This window comes from Mustela erminea, chromosome 4 (assembly GCF_009829155.1).
Source record: "Mustela erminea isolate mMusErm1 chromosome 4, mMusErm1.Pri, whole genome shotgun sequence".
NCBI lineage: Eukaryota > Metazoa > Chordata > Mammalia > Carnivora > Mustelidae > Mustela > Mustela erminea.
Window position 1 is genome coordinate 136243915 of NC_045617.1, and position 14224 is coordinate 136258138.

Below are 14224 nucleotides of genomic sequence, written 5' to 3' on the forward strand. Positions count from 1 at the left end.
CCTCTATTAGACTGTGTCAGTGTGGTTAGTGCATGTTAGATGAGAGATTGGTTTAGATCAGATCTAGCTTGTCTTCAGGGCTGGCAAATGTAGGAAATAAGGTATGGTGGAGCCCTGATGCCGAGTAGCACTGAATTCAGCTGCAATCTGGCATGGGGAGGACAGCACGGGGATTTTTCCAGATGCTCTCATCCTTCCTTTGTTTTTCTTAGTAAATTTTTAAAAATTTTAATTTCAGTGTAGTTAACATACAGTATTATCCTAGTTTCAGGTGTACAGTCTAGAGATTCAACAACTCTATACGTGACTCAGTGTTCATCATATAAAGTGCCCTCTTAATTCCCTTCATCTGTTTCATCCACCTCCCATCCACTGCCCCTCTGGGAACCACCAGTTTGTTCTCTCTTAAAGAGTCTGCTTTGTGGTTTGTCTTTTTTCATTTGTTGGTTTGTTTGATTTCTTAAATTCCACATGTGAGTTAAATTATAGGGTATTTGTCTTTCTCAGGCTTATTTCACTGAGCATTATATTTTCTAGCCCCATCCAGGTTGTGGCAAATGGCAAGATTTCATTCTTTTTTTTTTTTTAAGATTTTATTTATATATTTATTTGAGAAGGAGAGCAGAGGGAGGAGCAGAAGGAGAGGGACAAGCAGACTCTGTGCTGTGCATGGAGCCGGATGGGGGGTTAAATCCCAGGACCTTGAGATCATGATCTGAGCTGAAACTGAGTCAGATGCTTTAACTGACTGAGTGACCCAGATGCCCCAAGATTTCATTCTTTTTTTTTTTTAATGACTGAGTAATATTCCAATGTGTGTGTATGTGTATGTGTGTGTGTGTGTACATGTGTGCATGTGTGTGTGTGTACCACCTCTTCTTTATCCATTCATCTATCAGTGGACATTTGGGTTGCTTCCATAATTTGGTTATTGCAAATAATACTGCTGTAAATATACTGGGTATATTTACTGGCATGTATATACTATACTATAAATACACTGGGTATATTTACTGGCATGTATCCTTTCAAATTAGGGTTTTGATCTTCTTTGGGTAAATCCTGGGTCATGAAGTTACTGGGGCATAGGGTAGCTCTATTTTCAATTTTCTAAACCTCCATACTGTTTTCCAGAGTGGCTGCACCAGCTTGCATTCCCACCAACGGAGCACAAGGATTTTTCTTTCTCTGCATCCTTGTCAACACCTGTTGTCATCTTTCCTTTCTGACTTAGAGGAAGTGTTGCTTCACAGATATTCAATAAATGTTTGTTCATCCATTCATTCATTCATCCAACCAATTACATAAAGTTGCCAACTGTTTAACAAGTGCTGCTAGGTGTTAGAGTATACATGTGAATAAAACACAGTTCATGACTATAAAGTTTTTATGGATTCCTTACTGAATGAATGAATATAAGGAGGAAAGGGGAAAAAAAAAGTGTTTTCAAGGGGCACCTGGGTGGCTCAGTTAGTTAAGAGTCTGACTCTTGATTTTGGTTCATGTCATGATCTCAGGGTTGTGAGATCAAACCCTGTGTCAGGGTTCCACACTCAGCGTGGAGTCTGCTTGAGATTCTCTCTCTCCCTCTGCCTCAGGCCCTCCCTCTGCTCTAAATAAATAAATAAATAAATAAAATCTTCTAAAAACCAGCAACAAAAAAAGTGTCTAGGGGAATAACAATACTAGAACAGTGTTAAGAAAGTATGAAGTTTTGAATCAGGCAGATGCTGGTTCAAATCTAAAAATCCCTTCTTATCAGCTCTTCATGCCTAACGTCAAGAATTCAGAGTAACAGAAGCATTTGGTCAAGAATACTTAGGTTCATTGGGATCCTTTGAGAATCAAAATGCAAAATAAGACTAGACGTGACAGATTTATTGAAGAAAACACCTGTGAAGGGTAAGGAAGGAGGAAGAAGGAATATGTAGGAAGATGCCTCAGACCATGATGCAGGTCTGATTCCTGGGAAGCAGAAAGGGAAGGGAGGAGGGTTGGATAGGGAGAATCTGAGATTCCAGTGCAGTTGCAAGAAAGTTTTAGCCGAGTTGATGGGAGTCTTTGAGCCAAAGTCACTCACTGGAGGAAGCCTGCATCTTATGGAGGAAGCCTTGGCATCTATGCTTAGCCATTACAGAATAGCAATTTACCTGAAGTGTGGCTTCTGAGAATGTGGTCACGGATCCAGAGGGTAGCATGGATCTGGGGTTGCTGTTCACTTATGCCATTTCCACAGCATGACATCCAAGTAGCCCATGACTACCACAGTCGATTTCACTGGAAAAATAAAAAAGAAAATTCAATTAATGTTTGGTTAAATCAAGAGTTGAGAAGATTAAAAAAAGAAAGAGAGAGAGAAGATAGTAAATCTTACAAGCTTTGTGGCATACAACTCTTTTGCAGTTAAGAGAAGCCATAGACATTATGTTAATTTGGAGGTGTTCCAATAAAACTTTATTTACAAAAACAAGCAGGAGGACTGTTGGACTGTGGAGCATAGTTTGTGGATACCTGGTTTGCGTGGATAAGGTGCTATTTCCTCACATTATGTCTAGAGATAAGATTGCAGGTGATGCTTCAGGGACTCAGCATGACATAAGACTTTTCCATCTTTTGCTCTTTTATTCTCAGCATCATTTTAAGGCTATCAGCTGATTTTCAACAGAAATATTCTCAGCAGTTTTAAAGATAGCAAATGACTTCTCAAGGGATGCCTATCCCTTATATAAGGGAGGAAATGACATCTTCTAAATTCCCTAGCAACAATGAACTCATTAATTAATCACATATTTATTGAGCAGTTACTTCAGATCAGGTATTATTCTAGGTGTTCCCATAGTTAACAAAATAGAACAACTTTTTGTCCAAATGAAGCTGACATCCTAGTGGAGATGGAGGGGGTGATGGAGGATAAACAAGATAAGTAAAATATGTAGTAGTAGATGGTAGGAGATGCTATGGACAAAATAAAGTCAAGGAAAGGGAAGGATACTCCATGTGGTGGCAGTAAGGAGAAATTGCATTTTTAGTGAGGTGGATCAAAAAAGATGTCATTGAGTGGGTAATATTTGCAGAAAGATAAGGTAGTGTTAAACTATGAAAATAAATTATGGAAAAATTTTCCAGGGGAGGGGAATCTATCCAGTGCAATGTTCTAATGCCAGATCTATGTAGCTGGAGTAGAGTGAACCAGGAGAGAGGGGGAGACTCGAGGAAAAACAGGTCAGGAGGCCAGGTCACGTGGTGGGGACTTCTGGGGCTCTGTGATGACTTTGGCTTCTATTCTGAGGGAGATGAGAAGCCATGGGACCATTGTGAGCTGAGGGAAGAACACAATTTACATATTAACAGAGCCACTGTGGACACTGTATTGCGACTACATGGAAGGAAGCGGCAAGATGGAAGCATGGCATCCCATTAGGAGGCTTCAAAGCCAAGAGTTGCTGGTGATTTGGAGCAGGACAGCAGCAGCAGAGGTAAGGAGAAGCCTAGAGTTGCAGAATCTGTGGATTGACTGGATATGGACGGACCGTGAGAGGAAGAGGAAGCAGTGATGACTAAGCTGGCAGACTTGCACACTGGGGACACTAGGGTTGACATTTAGTTAGATGGTGAACATGGAGCAGGCAGAGACACTGGAAAGGCCAAGAGGATGAGTCGGACCAGTTGGACTGAGAGTCTTATCAGCTCACTGGCTAAAGATGCTGAATAGGCAGTTGGTTATGTAAGTCTCTGCATTTAGACTTGAAGTCTACCCTGGGAATCTTCGCAGATGCTTCCATATCATTGCCTGGAATTTTGTCATATAGGCAGCTTACCCCTAGCTGCAGGGAAAGTAGAGATGTCCATGTTCACCTTTTCCATCTTCCACAGAGAAAGATAGCAAGAGAGAAAGGGATTGGTATTTCAATGAGCAACATCTGACTTATTGTCTCTTAGCTCTTTCTATCAGGGATAATGAAATCTACTTTACATGATTATGGCAACAACTCACCCGAGCTAATCTATAGAAGGCTCCAGGCATACATAACGTGTTCTTTAAATACCCGAGTTCCCCTCCCTTCCCTTCCCTTCCAGTGACCTGAGATGTTCTGGTAAGTTGTTAACTCTGTCAATAATACTTATTTTTGGACTTCCTCATTTAATGAAGCAGTGACACCACTATTTTTATAATCACTGCTGTGGCAGAAGAAAGGAACTTTTCCTCCCCCATGTTTCCGCCCCCCACAGCCACATACTTTCAAGAGCTGGATCAGTGAAGCTGGTTTTCTTCCTCTCAGTGACTCTTCCTTCTCATTTCTCAGAGGGTTTCGTTTTCACTTTTACATTTTAGTTTCTGTGCGTAATGATGGTCAGAGAATCTACAAATTCTTAGTAATGATCAACCATCATGAGACAGGCACAACTCTCCCCCAGTCTGAGACTTCATTGAAGAGTGTCTGGGAAGAACATTCACAAATACAAAGAAGTCCAAAGCAACATGAAGGGTGTCTCGTTCAAGGCCAGGTGGAGGCATGTGTTCGGGCCACTTGGTGGGACAAAGTCAGAGCGAACCCAATGGCTGTCAGAGGAAAATAACTCTAGAGACATTATTCTCCACTCCCACATCTGGCAGAAAACTATGTAGGAGCATTCTGAAGCCCTGTGTCAGCCTTATCTGTCCATTTTATATTTGCTTTATATCCCTTTCTCTCTCCCAGTGCAGGGAGAGGGCAAAATGTTTGTGTGTGTTTCTACCTATACAGGATGGCCATAAAGTCTTGACTCTAAAATAATATCCTTTTATCCTTTACTGTAGTGTGATAACAGTAAATCTTTTACAATGTGTTTGTCTGCTTTTCCAGACTTTGTGGCCACCATGTGTGTGTATGTGTGTGTGTGCGTGTGTGCGTGTACGCGTACACATGCATGTGTGAGTGTTATGTATTGGTTACTAGGGCTGCCCTAACAAAATACCACAGAGTGGACGGCTTACACAACAAAAATTTATTTTTTCACAATTCTTGGAGGCTACAAGTCTGAGATCAAACCTTCAGCAGAATTGGTTTCTTCTGAGAGCTCTCTCTTTGTTTTACAGATGGCTGCCTTCTCCCGTGTTCCCATACAGTCTCCCCTCTGTGCATTGACTGTGTCCTAATCTCTTCTTATAAGAACACAAGTCATAGTGTGTTGGGATCCATCCTTGTGGTTTCATTTTAACTTAATAATCTCTTTAAATATACTCTCTTCAAATACAGGTACATTCTGAGGTATTGAGGGTTAGGACCTCAAGATATGAATCCTGGAGCTACATAATATACAGCTCATAACGGTATATATTTATATATAAATATAAAATGTTACATATAAAATACATATATAAAGCACATATTATGTTTTATATAATGCATTATATTTATACCTTTTATACATATACATACATGTATCTGTGCACATGCATTATACACACAAAGATTTTGAGATATTGTCCAATTTGTGCTTGAAACTTCCTCCTGTCTGTAGAAATGCCAGTCCCCTGACTGCCTAGGGCAGCTTTCCCCTGTAACTGTAGATGTCTGCCAGAGGCTCATTGTCCAGATCTGTTAATCTTTATAAGATGCTCTGAAGGGCAGAATACCTTAACCTTCTAACCTCACCATGCCTGTTAAGTAGGAAAGACGGTGCTCTGCTCCTAGGGCAACTTCACCTGTGGTGTTCATGAGCAGAATCTCAAAGCAGAAAAGCCTCTTGGATGGGGGATAAAGGGAGGGGGGTGGGGTGCGTGCTCCGTGCTTTTGTTTCCCTAAAATTCCTTTAGCAGCAGGCAGGAAAAGTGACCACAGCAGGGTAGGCTTCTGTTTAGGCTGAGGAAGCAGGGAGCCAGCCAAAGACCAGGAAAAGACCCATGCTTCTGGGTTAAAGATAAACTGAAAAGGTATTTTAAGAGCTAGCTGTTGGTCCAGTGGGAACAATAGATAAGTTAAAGGCCTGGGTATTAAGCCAATTTCATCTCTGAGTAATATTTTTTAGGAAACTATGAATGACATTGAGATTGGCAACCATTGTTCACTTGAAAGGAGATTTTTCAAGAATCTTGACTTTTCCCGTGATGTATGGTCAAAATGGGGAGAAGAAGCTAAGATTTCCCTGTCTCTCAACTTCAGTCCTTTGGGATTGACTTCTCTACTTGTCAGTTACAGATTGGTCAATTTTATTTTCAATCATGTATAGGCACTAATTTGTCCAATTTCTTTACTACTCAGATTAACAAGTCTGGACCAGCAAAGTTCACACCTCCTGGGAGTTGTGAGACATAGAGTCTCTGGCCCCTCCCAGACCTACAGAATCAGAATCTGCATTTTAAAAAGATCCCCAGTTGATTTCTATTCATATTTAAGTTTAAGAAACAGCGGTCTAAGGGCCTAACACCCTAGTTGTGACCTTTTCTGGAAGGTAGAGACCATATTCAAAAGTATAATACTCTATTAGGAAACATTTCCTATAGTACCCCATCTTGAGTAGGCAATAAACAACCGGTGTGCTCTGATGATCGACAGGTGATCATTAATAGAAGAAACAAGTGAACAGTAAGAGATGTTCTTTCAAGACTCCAACAAACTGACACCTGCCTATTCCTTGGTACATTGGTAACTTTATTATTCATCTAATTACAGTATTTTTATGCTGTGTTATCTTGAGTCACTTACTTGACCTTCTGTGACTTAGTTTCTCTTCTACAAAATGGGATTTAAAATAATACTTATCAGGGCGCCTGGGTGGCTCAGTGGTTAAGCCTCTGCGTTGGGCTCAGGTCATGTTCTCAGGGTCCTGGGATGGAGCCCAGCATTGGGCTATCTGCTCAGCAGGGAGCCTGCTTCCTCCTCTCTCATCATCTCTCTGCCTACTTGTGATCTCTCCCTCTCTGTCAAATAAATAAATAAAAGCCTTATAAATAAATAAGTTTATACCTGTGAAGCACTCATATTGGCATATTGTGTCTGGCATATGGTAAGAGCCAAATAAGTGTTAGTTAAAAATACAATACAGCAGGACCTGTATAAATGTTTATGTCTCAAAATCTTCCCATGTGTGAATTGTTATGATTTTTTTTTAATGTATTATCTGGTTTCTCCCTATATATTTGCATACTACTTTTCCTGTTGTTCTTTAGGTTTCTTGAAGGAAGAATAAAAGACGGTTACCATCTTCCCATAAAAGTATATAGCACAGTGCTCAGCACACAGTAGACTCTTAGTTTTGCAGAACTATGTATGTTCAGGTGCACAACCATTTTGAGAGTGAGAGCTGATTTGACTAGTTTGATGTTTTTCCACTGCATTGATGACAACATTGGCTATAGTTCACATATTCATTCATTCCCTCATTTGACAAAGGTTTGAGCACCTACTGTGGTCTAGATTCTGTCCTAGGTGTTCAAGATATGCAGGAACAGATCTTTTAAAAATTCTTTGAGGAGTTTTGCTCTAAAGAGAAGCAGAGAAACTAGGTACTCATGAAGGGAGAGGGGGGTGGGCAAGAGAAGTTAAAAAATGGATGATGTGTTTCTCCGCTGGACTTATTTCGCTAAGCATGATACGCTCTAGTTCCATCCATATTGTCGCAAATGGCAAGATTTCATTTCTTTTGATGGCTGCATAGTTCCCTGATATGAGGAAGTGGTGATGCAACATGGGGGCTTAAGTGGGTAGAAGAAGAATCAATGAAACAAGATGGAATTGGGAGGGAGACAAACCATAAGTGACTCTTAATCTCACAAAACAAACTGAGGGTTGCTGGGGGGAGGGAGGTTGGGAGAAGGGGGTGGGATTATGGACATTGGGGTGGGTATGTGCTTTGGTGAGTGCTGTGAAGTGTGTAAACCTGGTGATTCACAGACCTGTACCCCTGGGGATAAAAATATATGTTTATAAAAAATATAAAATTAAAAAAAAAATGGATGATGTGGGGCGCCTGAGTGGCTCAGTGGGTTAAAGCCTCTGCCTTCAGCTCAGGTCATGATCCCAGAATCCTGGGATCGAGCCCCACATCGGGCTCTCTGCTCGGCAGGGAGCCTGCTTTCTCCTCTCTCTCTGCCTGCCTCTCTGCCTACTTGTGATCTCTGTCTGTCAAATAAATAAATAAACAAAATCTTTAAAAAAAAATGGATGATGTTACAGCACGTGCATACTCATGGAAATTGAGACGAGATGATGAGAGAGAGATGGGGGGCAGTTCCCTCCTTGGGATAACAAGAGAGGATGAGCTCTAATGCACCAGTGTTGCAACTGACCTTGGCTGGCAGCAATGACAACTTCACCATAAAGAAAGGAGAGAAAGCAGAAATACATGGATGGCACAGATGCTGGGTAGATGTGACAAGAGGGAGAATGGGGAATTTCTCATCTAATTGCTACTTAAAAAAAAAAGTGACATAGGAAACAAGGTAGGTATCAGCTCTATCAGGAGACAGTCAAGGGGAGAAATTGGAATTTTCAGGGGAGAGAAGGTGGGCAGTAGTCCTTGAGGACAGCGGGAGAGGTAATGGGGTCTGCACACACAGAATGCCTGCCCGATGGTGGTAAGGTCCATTGTCCACTGTGGTTATGAGTTTAAGGGAAGACCAGGCAGCACATTGGTGTGTTTTTCTTTGGTCCCTTTTAGCTCCCCGGGTGCAGGTGTGGAATAGGCCAAGAGCTGCTCCTCACCAGATTGTACTCATGATTTGGCACCGCAAGTACATAGCCACTGGAAAGACTAGATGCGCCAGTTCCTTAGGAAACTCACAGAACAAGTACCCTGGATATGAATTATTTGCATAATAAGAAATCATTTACTCCCAAGGACTATGCCATATCCCCTGGTATTATTCTGTTCGTGTTGGGTTTTCATATTCCTCTTATCAAAGGCTTTCATTTCTGGAGAAGTGACTGATATTCCCATAATCTTTCACCCGTATAATTCCTTGCCTTCACTTGGACCCCACTTGGACCCCAAGTTTACCTATGCCTTCTTATGACCCTTAAAATATAGTGACCTTATTTAGTACCTCTGCCTTGGAATGGGCAACCCACAACTGGAAATGTGTTTGCTCTGCTGACTCAGTAGTTTGTTGAACAGCCTGAAAGCGTTAATGCAGCTCTTTCTGGGATTTGGGGTATCTCTTCTATGTCAGGACCTTGCTTTTTTCTTTTACATTCAGAATGGAAATTTTTTTTTCTTACAGATAGATTTGTGTCACCCAAATTTCCTTTTTCGTCCCTTCCTCCATGTCAACTTACGTTATTACCCAACTTCCATGATTGTCCTTTACCTGAAACAGCAAGGCTCCAGAATAGCTCTTAAAACTTTGCTGCCCCAACAAGGAGGAAATAATGAGCTTTTTTCTCTTGAAAATCTTTTGTAACCTCCTGTGGTGAGTGCAGGGGTTGCTCTGTGCATTCTCAATTCTCTCTGGCTCCTGGGCCACTCTAGGGCAATGGGAAGCTGACTGTGCTCTGGTCACTAAATTGTCCTTGACTTGGGGGTTGCATTGTGCTCTCTAATGTAAGCATTGTTGGCTGCATATTTCTTACCATGCACAGGTGCAAAAAGTACCCAGGGGGCTTCCCCACAGCTCTGGATCATGCATATCCTTCCCTTGATTACATTCTGTACCCTCTTCACACCTCCCCTCCCTTGAGTCTTTCCTGATAATGCCAGCGTAGGGACATTCTGTTCCAAGCTCATTAGTCAAGAATGTTACCAGACTGCCCTGAAGATTTTTTTTTTCCTCCCTGGTGTGGGCTCTCCCCAGTTCTGCAGGAAATCTGAAAATCATGCTGTCTTTATACTGAATTCAACTCAAGATCACATTTCCTCACCTGTGCCCGGGCATTATAGAGATGTTCTCTTAAGACCCCAACAAACTGACAAAGATGTTCAAATTAACAGTTCTTCTGCATGTGGAAGAATTCGATGACTCCCTGGGATAGTCATTCCTGAACTCGTTCTTCCAAATGGTGCAGCTTTTGGCTTCATCTTGCTGGGAAGAGTAGCCCTTCTGAAACACTAAGAGCAGGGTAACATTTGTGTCTGCCTACAGCCACTTTGTGGGGATCTCTGGGAAAGCTAGAGAGCCAAGCATTTGATTCATGAATATTTATCAAGTGCCTACTATGTGGCAGGTGCTGTACTTTGAGAATCACAGAAGTGATTCTAAAATTTTGCCACATTTCAGAATCTCCTGACGAGCTTAAAAATAATACTGATGCTTATGTTGAGCCCATATCAAATAAATCAAATCAAGACAGCAGAATTTTTTGAAGCTCCTAGCAGATTTTTGGGACACCTGTGTGGCTCAGTAGGTTAAGCATCTGCTTTTGGCTTAGGTCATGATCCGAGGGGCCCTGGGATCAAGTCCCTGTCTGCTTCTCACTCTCCTTCTGCTCCCCACCCCTCACCCCATGCTCTCTCTCTCTTTCTCTCTCAAATAGATAAATAAAAGAAAAAGAAAAAAGCTCCTAGCCAATTCCAATGTGCAGTCAGGGTTGGAACCAGTGTTTTTGACAGTGCTCTTCAGCTTTAATATGAAAATGAGACCCCGGGACATTTTGTTAAAAATGCAGAATTTGATTCAGTAGGCCAGGGTAGGGCCTGGGCTTCTACATTTTCTTAAAGTTCCTCGGAAATACTGATGCTGCTCGTCTGCAGACCACACTTTGAGTAGCAAGAAATAAAGTTCCTTTATCCCTTGATGTGTCAAACTTTCCTGCCCTTGAGTCTTCACATAGGCTCTTCCTTTTTCTCTGAAATCACCTCTCTGGAAATCCCCAGAAAAATGCTTTCTCATCTTTTGGTCCTTCAGGTTTCCCCTGACCACCCAATAGAGAGTAATCTCTACCTTCTTTCTCTATAAATCTCTATTTCTTGTTTTCTCAAGGGTTCTTCTGACACTAGTGCAAGTGCCAAGAAGCCAGGAGCCACCTCCATTTTGTTCTAGACAAATTATATTCAGCATTTAGTGGATGTCTAACACAGAAAAAGCAGCTGATAAATGCTTGTTGAATGAATGACAACAGGGGTGCCTGGACAATTTCACCTGTTTTTCTATTTCAGGTGAGACAAGAAGAAGTGAGAATAGTCCAGCCTTTTCTGTGAAATAGAAGAGAGTATCTTTGAGCATGTCTTATCTGGCTCTTAAAAAAAAAAAAAAAAAAGAAAGAACTTTGACTAAAAAAGTATGGGCAATCTCAAGAAACTCAAGAGCCATTCCTAAAAACAGAGCTTGAGGAAAAACACTAGGACAACCTCTTGCATTGCTTAGTGAATACCTTCAAAACGCTAAATCATCAGTTTGACAGTATTATCTTTTCAGGTCACTGCAGCTCACTAAGATAGCACCGAGTTGAATAATCAACAGAGAAATACCATAAACATCTCAGAAACTGAAGTGACCTTGGGGCTGGTTCATTACTAAACTAAGATCATATCAGAGGCCTTAATTCACCATAGGCAGTGTCTCATCCTTGCCAAATCTGGGCTTAAGATGGCAAGTAGACTGATAATCACATGTAACTCCTCATTTCAGATTTAACTTGTGAAAAATAGAAATTTGTATTGCTTTCTCATGGATGGTGCAGTGGTTAGAGATAGTACCAAGGCTGTGGGTGCCCCCATATAAAGGACCGTGGAAAGTCGAAGTAAAGTTATTTGATAGGATTAAGAGATACAAAATTTATCCAGTCTCACAAAATGGGAGGAGAGGGCTATTACTCTTGAGAGAACTAAGGCACAAAAGAACTAATTATTCACCTGAAGTTGTTCAGCAACGGGATAGAGGAATAGGACCAAGTCATCTCTCTACCCAATGGAAGCCGGTCTACTCAGTGACACAGTTTCCCTCTTCCTAAATTCATGACACAAAAGATTTATGTATTATGTTTTCTTTAATCTTTCTGAATGGGGCACTACAGAATCTCAGCCTTTTTCAAGCATACAGATTCTAAGGGTAATGAATTTTTGTATTTGCCTTTAGTGTTTATTTAGTTTTTCATTTTGAAAAAATTGACTGTTACCATTGACCTTTTCCTTCATACTGAGAATGCCCATGGGCTGTGTATGCTGGTGAGTGTTTGTTAGTGACGCTACCTTTCTACATTATAGAAAAATAAACAGGGAAATGCCCAGAAGGAGCTGAAGTAGTATTTAGGGACAGGACACAGGACACATTCCATCTATGAGTCTCGTGATACTGCCTGAATCAGTGCCACAGTATTATTTAGTCTGATCCCCATGTGGAAAAGGAAACTTTTGGTAGGATTGTCCATCTCTCGTGCACATTTCCAAGGTCTGAATGTCTCTAAAATGCATGGAACTGAAATATTTTGTGTAATTACAGCCTCTAGAGGCCTCTACAGCAAAAGATATAAATCAGTAGGAGTACGTGTATTCCAAGGGAAGTTTCTCTGTTTGTCCTTCAGCCATTCAGTTCTAAATTCTATGAGAAGAGAATGAAATTCATTCTGTTGTGGGCTCCAGGAAAATCTTTGGAGAACAAGCATGTGATCAGCATACATCGCACATTGCTAGCAAAGCTGAAGAAGCTGCCTTGAGAGATTATAGAAATCATAGGATCTCAGCCCTGGATACCAATTGGATGGGTCTCACCTAAGTAGAGAACATCCTCTAGGCCTGGTGAAGAACAAAGAGCTCAGAACTTTGGGGAAAGTTTTTCTTTGTTGGATTTAATTTTAAAACATGTCTTCCTTAATTTAAGCCTATGTCTGTATCACTCTATCTTCTACACATCTATCATAGTTCTCACCTCTTAAGCAATATATGTAAGATCAATTCTTTTTCTGGCCATTTTACATCCTTTATAGGAATGGTTTTATTTATAAGTTTAAAAATGAAAATGTCTTTCCAACAATAATCCTTTGAACATTTAAACAAAGATATGAAGACCTGTCTTACTTAATGTCCTCTACTACACTTGAAATGAAAATGATTGATTGTTATGTATGGCTCTAGGCCCCTCATGCCAGATGGTCTTCATGCACTCATTTATTCACCAGGCAATCACAAATTCATACAATACACCGTATTGTATGAAATATACAGAGTGCATTATTTACCTTGTGCCTTCAAGAAAGTAGGTTTATTGGGGGTTAGCTTCTTTTTTAATTTTTTTAAAGATTTTATTTATTTATTTGACAGACAGAGATTACAAGCAGATAGAGAGGCAGGCAGAGAGCCTGAGCAGAGAGCCTGATGCGGGGCTTGATCCCAGGACCCTGAGATCATGACTTGAGCTGAAGGCAGAGGCTTAACCTACTGAGCCACCCAGGCGTTCCAGGTGTTTCTTTATTAGTATCTTTTTCACATAGTGATCTGCCTCTAGCTAAGTCCATCTACTTCTGTCTGTGGCTGGGAAGATGTTTGTCAAAAGATTCATGATAAATATCTTCAAATTCGTGTTAAAATGGTCTTGAGAGAGAGTGGAACTATACCACACAATAGATAGTTTAAAGAGACAGGTAACCAGAAGGAAACATAGACAAGAAACTAGAGTCTAAAACAGGTAGTGAATTGTCTTGTGAGTAGCAACTTTCCCTTCACTAGAATCTTCTCAGATGTTGTCGAGGGGCATCCTGCCACTAACACCAAACTAGAGAATTTGATTTAATTACTGGAGTTGTGATTTCAACTGTCTTTAGACTTCTCCACTTTTTTCTCCCAATTATTTGGCTTTGTTTTGTTTTGTTTTTAAACATTTCATTTATTTGACAGACAGAGATCACAAGTAGGCAGAGAGGCAGGCAGAGAGAGAGGGAGGAAGCAGCCTCCCCTGCTGAGCAGAGAGCCCCGATGTGGGGCTTGGCTTTGTTTTTAAGGAGTGTAGAGAATAAACCCTCCCTCTGCTGAACTGCTGAAAACTAGCCCACTCTTTGCCTCATGGAGCCATCCATGCATGACCCAGGCAAAGGTTGTATCATTTACCCAGTTCCAGGCATGGCTCAAAGAGCTTCACATGCATTTAATCTCACTATTCTTCTAACAGTTTTATAGTTTTAGCCTCTACATTTAGGTGTTTCATCCATTTTGAATCAGTTTTTGTATGTGGTGTGAGGTAAGGGTCCAATTTCATTCTTGTGCATGTGGATATCCAGTTTTCTCAGTATCAGTTGTTGAAGAGATTTCTTTTCCCCATTGAATGGTCTTGGCACCCTTGTCAAAAATCATTTGGCCTTATATTCCAGGGATTATT

At 41.0% G+C, this 14224-nt stretch overlaps 1 long non-coding RNA gene across 1 annotated transcript in view; it reads right to left on the minus strand.

Annotated features, from left to right (window-relative positions):
- Window positions 1-1868: 1868 nt before the first annotated feature.
- LOC116589152 overlaps window positions 1869-14224 on the minus strand; it is a 52570-nt gene continuing 40214 nt past the window's right edge. The window contains exon 4 of the long non-coding RNA XR_004285213.1: window positions 1869-2277. This is a non-coding gene — a long non-coding RNA (uncharacterized LOC116589152). The remainder of the gene's footprint in view (window positions 2278-14224) is intronic.